At 34.9% G+C, this 9,318-nt stretch overlaps 1 non-coding gene across 1 annotated transcript; it reads left to right on the top strand.

Annotated features, from left to right (window-relative positions):
* The first annotated feature begins 429 nt into the window (after positions 1 to 429).
* LOC113784396 (small nucleolar RNA SNORA69) lies at positions 430 to 559 on the top strand. Its single transcript, XR_003470435.1, has one exon. It is a non-coding gene; the product is annotated as a small nucleolar RNA SNORA69 (small nucleolar RNA).
* Positions 560 to 9,318: the final 8,759 nt, after the last annotated feature.

The raw sequence follows: 9,318 nt of genomic DNA, 5'->3' as shown, positions 1-9,318 counted from the left end.
GTTACAAAGTTCTGATTTCTGTTCTACTGATTGTGTGAACTGCTTATGGTATTTGAATATGTTTTGTTGTTGTGTGCACTGATTGTGAAGTGATTTTGGATCAAAATAATTTTGGATACAAAGATAAAAGACAGCGCTTTTTTAAAAAAATGCCATAAAAAGCTAAAAAGCGCTTTTCATTTCAAATAATTAATTTACAGCGTTTAAAAAAAAAAACACACATTTTACAGCGCTTTTTTTAAAAGCACTGTAAAATGTTGTTCTAAAGCGCTTTAATGGTGCACATTTTACAGCGCTTTCGTGAGAAAGCGCTGTAAAATGTACAACAAAAGCGCTGTAAAATGCAGACCCATAATATGAAATTATGGGTGGGCATTTTACAGCGCTTTTTTGAGAAAGCGCTGTAAAATGCACACCCATATATGAAATTATGGGTGGGCATATTACAGCGCTTTTTTGAGAAAGCGCTGTAAAATGCACACCCATATATGAAATTATGGGTGGGCATATTACAGTGCTTTTTTGAGAAAGCGCTGTAAAATGCACACCCATAATATGAAATTATGGGTGTGCATTTTACAGCGCTTGTGTTAGAAAGCGCTCTAAAAGCAGACCCATAACTCATATAATGGGGTGCATATTACAACGCTTTTTTGTGAAGAAGCGCTGTAAAATGTGCATAACAAGCGCGCGTTGTATTTACATGTTTTATAGCGCTTTTTTAAAAGCTGTGTTGTATCATTTACAGCGCTCGATTCCACAGCGCTTATTTTTTTGAAAAAGCGCTGTAAATGGCTTAAAAAAAGCGCTGTAAAATGCGTTTTTTCGCGTAGTGCAAGAATATGAGAAAAGGAGAAAAAGGAAAAATAAGGTGATTTCAACTATGGTTGAAGAAGAAGAGGACACCGATTAGGAAGAAGCTAGCCTTTTTCCGTGCAAGAGACAAAAGGTAACTTTTACTACTAAGTCTGCATTTTATTTTGTTTATTTTTGCACTAATATTAATGAATCCTCTAACCCTACTCCCTTTGAACCCTTTAATGAAACCCAACTTGAACCCTTTAACCAACCCCCTTCTTTGTCTTCAACTAAAACCATACTTGAACCGTCCCCTAACTCTGCACCTTCAAACCAAGAAACCACAAAAATCATCATTGTGTCATCTGCTTACTCAAATACCTTTGATGACTCTTTTGCAGACACCTTAGAGGGAAACTTATAAATTTTTCATTGTAAAAGTTACCCCTACAATCTCAACATTGAATTACAAACCTCACCTCAAGCAGATACAATCTCCAAAATCCAAGCTCCACATAACAACCCTCCTCAAACATCTACTCAAACAAACACTCAACACTCACCAACTTCACCTGCCTCTAATCCCCACTCACCCTTGTTTATGGATCCCATCCACAAAGCATCTGAGACAGTAGCTCAGGTTGTCAATAATATGTTCTCTAAAGCATCTTCAGATGACTCCTCTATTTTTAAAACACTCTTACCAAACCTAAAACCTGACCATTTCATACCTAACCTTGCACCCATCATTCAATGCATACCCTCTTATTTCCCTAACTTGGATTCATTCATATCTTCGTTTAATACAAAAAATTAATAAATAAAAAGTATGAATACCAGTAGTTTAGACCCTCGTGAAGTCTCGACTCAGTGTGACTAGGTTATAACCTTTGTAATAAATTGGCTAAGGGACAACATGAAGTATGGAAGGTGTTTGGTTGCTTAGAGTTCTACTATTTTCCAACACACTACAAAGATATTTTATCTTTGAGTTCTACATTTTCAGAAATCACATTGATCTACGATCAAATGCTGTCAAAATAAGTTAAGAAAATGGTTATTTAGTATAAAAGGTAGTTAAACATTGATAGTCTCTCAAGGGTCTCAAATATAATGATAACTAAAGTTAGAACTTGAACAAAAAAAAAGGTTTTTAGTTTCAAAACAGATTGAGTAGTTATATAGAGTTATCACTATATAAACATAAAATGAAATTGCATTAAGAATTCAACCTTAAGAATCTAACAAAGTATCCTCGACCAATGAATTAATCAAGAGTTTTAGCCATCCATGGAGGATTAGAGCACAAACAAAATTTTAGGATTTATAATAACATAAATTAACCTAAAGAGCAATTAGCCTAGAACCTTTATCAAAGTGGACTCTAATAAATTTTCACAACCCAATAGTAACTAATCACATGACAATGTGATCCAAAACCCAAATCAAATCATCAGCTTCAGTAATTAGCCTTTTTTACCATTAAGACGCCATAACTAGGCTTCACATTCAATATATCAAACATTCAATAGCTATGTTTCTCAATTTTTCAATTTATCCTAGATCACTTCAATTGAAAAACCACAACCTAAGTTATGGCATGAAGAACAAGAGAGTGTCAAGAGGCTAGTAAAAATCGAAAAATACTTAAGATAATGACTAAAGGGCAATTATGAAATAAAGATGGTAAATCTAAGACTTTGAATTTTCTAAACTCTAAATATTGCTGCAATTTTATTATATTTTGTGTTCAATTGCTTAGGCTTTTACCCTAGTTTTTATTTTGTGAATAAAGTACGAAAAATATATTTTGTTAGAGTTAGTAATATGTTTGATATATATATATATATATTTGGAGACCCGATTAAAATTATTTATTAGAGTATAAGTTAATTAAGTTACGAATAATTTATTATCGAACAATTTTTTTTAAAAGGTCACATGTTGCTGATAAATTCATTTGTCAATTGAGTTGTGACAAGAGTATATATTTTTATTATATTATATTGAGAAGTGAATGATATGATGTGTGTAAGAGTGATTAGATGTTATAATGGTCAGTTGAGTAATATACCTAAATATTTAATTATAATATATTTTTTTAAGTTAAAAAAAAAAACATATGGAAGGAAGGAAACCTAGCCGTTTAAAAGGTAGCAACGAGGCTTTTACTTCAAGCCGTTCTTCTTCTTTTCTTAGAAAAAAAAACGATAGAGTAAAAGATGTCGGTGGTTTTAGGAAAAAAAAAGAAACAAACTCCATTTTTACACCTAAATCTAAGCTTCCATTCAAGAAGTGTTAGGAATGAAAGTTGCTCTCCTCTACAAGGTGGTGCTTATGAGCTAATTTATTTGAAGTGAGACACTTACTTCCTTCTCTTTTTTCCTAAAATCGAAAAAATTTGTATGTGAGGGGCATGAGGGAAATTTTGAGTTCTTAACCAATCCCTTGTTGTTGTTGTTAGTGTTATTGTTGTTATTGTTAGCGTTGTTGTTGAGAAAAGTGAAATGTATTTCCTTCTCTCCTTCTCTCCTTCTCAAACCTATGTGAGATAATGTTTTGTTGGTTTTGTTTGATTAAATTAGTTTAATGTGAAAATAGGGAGGTGTTGGTTTTGAGTGTGTTATTTAAAAAAATTTAATTAATCCTTGTTGTTAATGTTGTTAATAATGTTTAAAAATCAACTGATTTTTGATGTGTTTGAGTTATGTAATGAGTTATTTTCAAATAAATGAGTTTGAACTAAAGTTGAAATTTTACAAGACAATTTAGAGTTTTTAAAATGAATAAGTTCAAATTTTAACTAAGTTATAGAGTTTCAGCAGAATGTTAGAGTTAAAAATGTTACTCTTTTAATTACTTGTGGACTGAGTTTAAAAAGAAAAAATTTAGAATAATTTATTAACTCAAATTTTTTATGCTCTAATGGTTGAGTGATATAACTTAAAAAAAGACTTAATTTTGAAATTATGAAGTGGTTGGATAAATTTTGTTATGAATCTTTCTGTTTATGTAGTTAGCTCATTGAGTCTTGAAAATTTTTTGACGTCGTTTGTAAGACCCATAATTTTAAAGTACCCTTTTATGTATTTTTGGTATATTTTGGATTTTGGCTCGGAGGCTTTTAAGCCAAAGTTAATAATATTTTGGAGTTTTATAATCAAAAAGATATTTCGATGCCAATTAGAATTTCTCGTCGATAAATAAATTGAATTTAACTGCGGTAAATACTTTATGGTTAATTTAAGGCGTTTCGAGTGAAACGGTAATTTAATAAATATCTAGATTTTGAGATATTTGTTAAGTTATATTTATTATATATATATATGTTTGCTTGGAGGGAAAAAGAAAGGAAAACTAGAAGGAAGGAAAAGGAAAAGAAAATAGTATATAAAGGAAGGAAGGAAAAAGGAAGAAAGGAAAAACAAAGGAAAGAAATAGAAAGGAAGGAAAATCTCAAATTCCATCTTCTTCCTCTGAACTCACGTGAGCTTTCACCAAAAATCCATCCTTTCTCCATTTCTCGTTTTCGTTGCTTCCTTTTCTTCAAAGCTAGTGACCCAAGGTCGGGTGTGAGTTAAATCAAGGTTTTTGCAACTCCACTCTTCCTCTTTGATTCGAAAACGAAGAAAAACGGTTTTGAGATCCAAACACAAACCCCTCCGTTTCTCCTTGATCCAAACCTCATTCCTCGAAGAGATAGAAGGGAAAGTTGCTCACCTCCGTGCTACGGTGCTAGTGCACTAATTTGGAAGCGGCGTTGCGAGCGGAGATTTTACCGGAATTTCTCGCGGAACCGGAAACACTCGATAAAGCTAACTTTGAGGTAAGGGCTCCTTCCAAACTTCTAGCTTGCATTAGGGACTTATCTGTAGTTGTGTGGGAAGGAATTTGTTAGGGCTTAATGTATCGATTTGGGGAAAAACCAAACTAGTGCGTTACGGGTAAAACCCTAAGAGTTAGGTTTTGTTTATAGTGATGAATGTTTCGTGGTAAATGAAATTGGATGTATCTGGGTGTTATGTTGCGTGATTTGTGGTTGTTAATTGGCGTGGTTGTTGTGAATTATGGTTTGAATGTGAAAGTATGTTTGAATTTGTTTCTGTGGAATTTGAAAACCATTAGAGTTAAACGAGTATTAAAAATGGGGAATCTTTTAATACCTCAGTTTGCTTAATGTGTATTTGAGGAAAATGCTTAAGTTAACTGGGCGTTGAGAATGGGGAATCTCTTAATGTCTCGGTTACTTAACTATCGTTTTTGAAAATCGTTTCGGTAAATGAGTATTAAGAATGGGGAATCTCTTAATGACTCGTTTACTGAATGTTTTGCGAGAAAACCGTTTAAGTCAAAAGTATATTAAGAATGGGGAATCTCTTAATATGACTGTTTGCTTAACGTTTTGTTTTGAAAATCATTAAGTTAAATCGGTATTAAGAACGGGGAATCTCTTAATGACTTATTTAATTAATGTTGTTTGAAAGTCGTTTAAGTTAAATGGGTATTAAAAATGGGGAATCTTTTAATATCTGCATTTGCTTAACGATTGTTGTGAATGGAGTCTGTGTATGCTCATGCATTTCATTTGGTAAATTGTGTCGACCCGTGATAGGTGACACCTTGGTAAACTGTACGGACCCGTGATAGGTTGTACGTTTGCGATTTACATTTTAGTAAATCGTGTTGACCCGTGATAGGTGACACCATGGTAACTGTACTGACCCGTGATAGGTGGTACATTTACGATTTACATTTTTGGTGAATTGTGCTGACCCGTGATAGGTGGCACCTTGGTAAACTGTACGGACCCGTGATAGGTTGTACGTTTGCGATTTATATTTTAGTAAATCGTGTTGACCCGTGATAGGTGACACCATGGTAACTGTACTGACCCGTGATAGGTGGTACATTTACGATTCCCGCTTTTTCTTTTAGTAAATCGTGTTGACCCGTGATAGGTGACACCTCGGTAAACTGTACTGACCCGTGATAGGTGGTACGTTTATGATTTACGCATTTTAGTAAATCGTGCTGACCCGTGATAGGTGGCACCTCGGTAATTGGTACTTTGGCCTGCGATAGGCGGTACAATTATGATTTACGGCCCTTCGAGGAGGGTTTTGGTTTGGAATTCCGAGTCCATGCATTTTGGCATATACGCATTGCATTAGGGTGCCTGGCACGCGAGTCATGTTTGATTTGAGTTTATGATTGAGTGATTCGAATTTTGATTTATCGTGATAACTGAGATGAAGGTGTTAAGTGCTATGTGTTGTGTATTGTGTGTGAGTATGATGGTTATCGAACCTTTGTGTGTCGTAGTAATCGCGTAGAAATTGCTAAGTGTTAAGTGGTGAACTTGATTAGGAATGACTTAGGTTAATTCATGAATTTTTGGAAAACTGATCAGGGAAATCGATTTCCCAATCGATTGGATGGGTAAACAGGGACTTGGCCAATTCACAAAATCGATTAGCCAATCGATTTCGAAAACAATTTTCAAAGGAATCAGTTAAGAAATCGATTGCCCAATCGATTAGGCCTTAAGTCAGGGGCTCAGGAACCAATCAATCGATTTACCAATCGATTGAATTCAGCCCAGGATTCTGTTTTCATTAAGAATCCCTCACCAAATCGATTAGGAAATCGATTGGCTCGAAACCAGGGGCTCAGGAACCAATCAATCGATTTACCAATCGATTGAATTCAGCCCAGGATTCTGTTTTCATTAAAAATCTTCACCCCAATCGATTGCCCAATCGATTGGCTCAGTGAAAATCCTCATTTTTAGTTGTATGATTAATTGCTCATGAATCTATCCATGTTTTGTTTTATCATGTGTTAATTAGGAGATCGAGAACTGCATTTTACCTTCATTTTCATTGGCAATGTAATGTATGAACTTTTCGCACATTGAAAATCCTGTTAAGGTGCATGCTTAGTTAAAAAGTTGTTTTGAGCATTCAAAAACTTAATTGCTATGTGTTATCTGTTATTTTCTGGTTGGTGACCCTTTACACTATTGTGGAAATCTGGGCTTTGCCCTCAGATGAGAGTCAGGACGGCCCTACTGGTTCGTACCCTACGGACAGGGATGGAGATGGGAATGCTTGACTGCGGTTGTGTTAGGAGGATCTCACGGGGCGCGTGGAGATTACTCAGGGTGTATAGTTTTTGGTAGGATGATCAGATTAGGATGATGTATAAGGACTAGGGGTCCTTCTTTTTGGTTTGGAGTATTTTAGTTTTGGAAAACTGTACTTATACAAATATTATCAGTTTTATTTCATCTTTGAATGGGTTCCATGTACCATTTGATATTTATGTAGAAATGTTTTGGATTTGTAATTGGAGAAACTTTTCCGCTGCTTGTAAATTATAATGACTCAATTATTTATCCAAAAGCATTTCCTGATTTATTTCTTTGTTCGTTTTTAATTACTTTTAGAAAAAAAAAATATACCCTCGCTTTGAAAAACGGGGTGTTACATCGTTGGCGCTGAATTAGCGATGGGGAGAACTCCGAAATATTAATGTTGTTGTGCTGAATAAACAAAAATGATTTTCTTGGTTTATGCATTTCCTAAGAATAGTGGTTATGGTTGATGATCAAGAGTGTATACATATGATTAACAAATTTTTGAACTTGTGATTAATGGAAAATTAGTGAATTGTGGTTTCAACCTTGTATATATATACTTTTAATTGGCATACAATTACAACGTATTGATGATTTGAAGTTAGGTTACCATCAGATTCGAGTAAGAGAAGGAGATATTCAGAAAACTACTTTTAGAACCCATTACGAATATTATGAATAAATTGTTGTACCATTTGGAGTTACTAATCCACCACCAATTTTTATGGATTGCATGAATATAATCTTGAGCCCATTTCTAGTTAAGTTTGTTGTGATGTTCGTCGATGATATATTAATTTATTCAAGGATCGAGGAAGAACATGGAGAGCATTTGCATCAAGTTCGTGAAATTTTATGCTAGAAGAAATTGCATGCCAATCTATCGAAGTGTGAGTTTTGGCTAGAAGTGAACTTCTTAGGACATGTGATAACCATGGAAGGAATCATTGTGGATCTGGCAAAGATTGACTATCACTAACATACGAAGTTTCGTTGGACTAGCATGATACTACAAGAGGTTTACTGAAGGTTTGGCTAAGATTGTAGCTCCATTGACACAACTCACTAGAAACGACCAATTGTTCGCATGGATAGAGAAATGTGAGGAAAATTTTCAATTACTAAAGGAAAAGCTGACAACCTTAGCAGTATTGGTCATACCACAACCAGAAGAACCATACGAAGTTTACTGGGATGCGTCTCACCAAGGTTTGGGTTGTGTCTTGATGCAACACAAGACGGTTGTGGCCTACACCTCAAGACAATTGAAGACTCAAGAAAAAAAAAACTATCCTACTCATGATTTAGAGCTTGTTGTTGTAGTTTTTGCATTAAAGATCTAGAAGCACTACTTATATGGATGCATGTTCACAGTGTTCATTGACCATAACAGTTTGAAATATTTGTTTGATCAAAAGGAATTGAACATGTGTCAGAGAAGATAAATGGAGACTCTCAAGGATTTTGATTTCACATTGCAGTACCACCCTAGGAAGGCCAATGTGGTGGTTGATGCGTTGAATAGGAGGAGCGTGTCAGTGTCTTCAACAGTAATGGCTAGACAACAAGAGGTGTGGGAATCATTTAGATACCTACACTTGGACGTAGAGTTTGCACTGAGATTTTGAAATTCAGAATGATTAAGATTTTGAGTGGTCTACAAGAGGCATAATTATTGGTTTCTAGGAGTGAAGAGGCATTTAGATACGAATCAGCGACCTGCTGGAATGTTACATCCTTTAGATATAAGCGAATGGAAGTGGGACATTATTTCCATAGACTTTATAACTGGATTGCCAAAAATAAGGAGAAATAATTATTCTATTTGGGTGATAGTGGATGAATTAACTAAATCTGCACACTTTTTATCACTAAAGACCATCTATAAGGTAGATAAACTAACATATATCTATATTGTTAAGATTGTGAGATTACACGGAATACCGTCGAGTATCGCATCAAATCGTGACCCGAAATTCACATTGCACTTTTGGGGAGCACTACACGAAGCATTGGGAATGAAACTAAGATTGAGTTCAGCATATCATTCACAAATGGATGGACAACCTGAGAGAACGAATCAGTCCTTGGTAGATTTATTGAGAGCATGTGTCTTAGATGATATAAGAAGCTGGGAAGATGTACTGAAGTTGATTGAGTTTACCTACAACAATAGTTTCCACGCAAGTATTGGAATGGCACCATATGAGGCTTTGTATGGACAAAAGTGTCAGACGCCTTTGTGATGGTATAAGGATGGTGAATGTATGATTGTAGGATCTGAGATGGTGCAACAGACTGCAGCGAAGGTCAAGAAGATAAAAGAGAAAATGAAGGTCTCAAAGGACCGTTAGAGGAGTTATGCGGACAAGCGTCGCAGA

This window comes from Cicer arietinum, chromosome 4, assembly GCF_000331145.2.
Source record: "Cicer arietinum cultivar CDC Frontier isolate Library 1 chromosome 4, Cicar.CDCFrontier_v2.0, whole genome shotgun sequence".
Taxonomy (NCBI): Eukaryota; Viridiplantae; Streptophyta; class Magnoliopsida; order Fabales; family Fabaceae; genus Cicer; species Cicer arietinum.
This window is presented reverse-complemented; position numbering and strand designations above follow the sequence as displayed.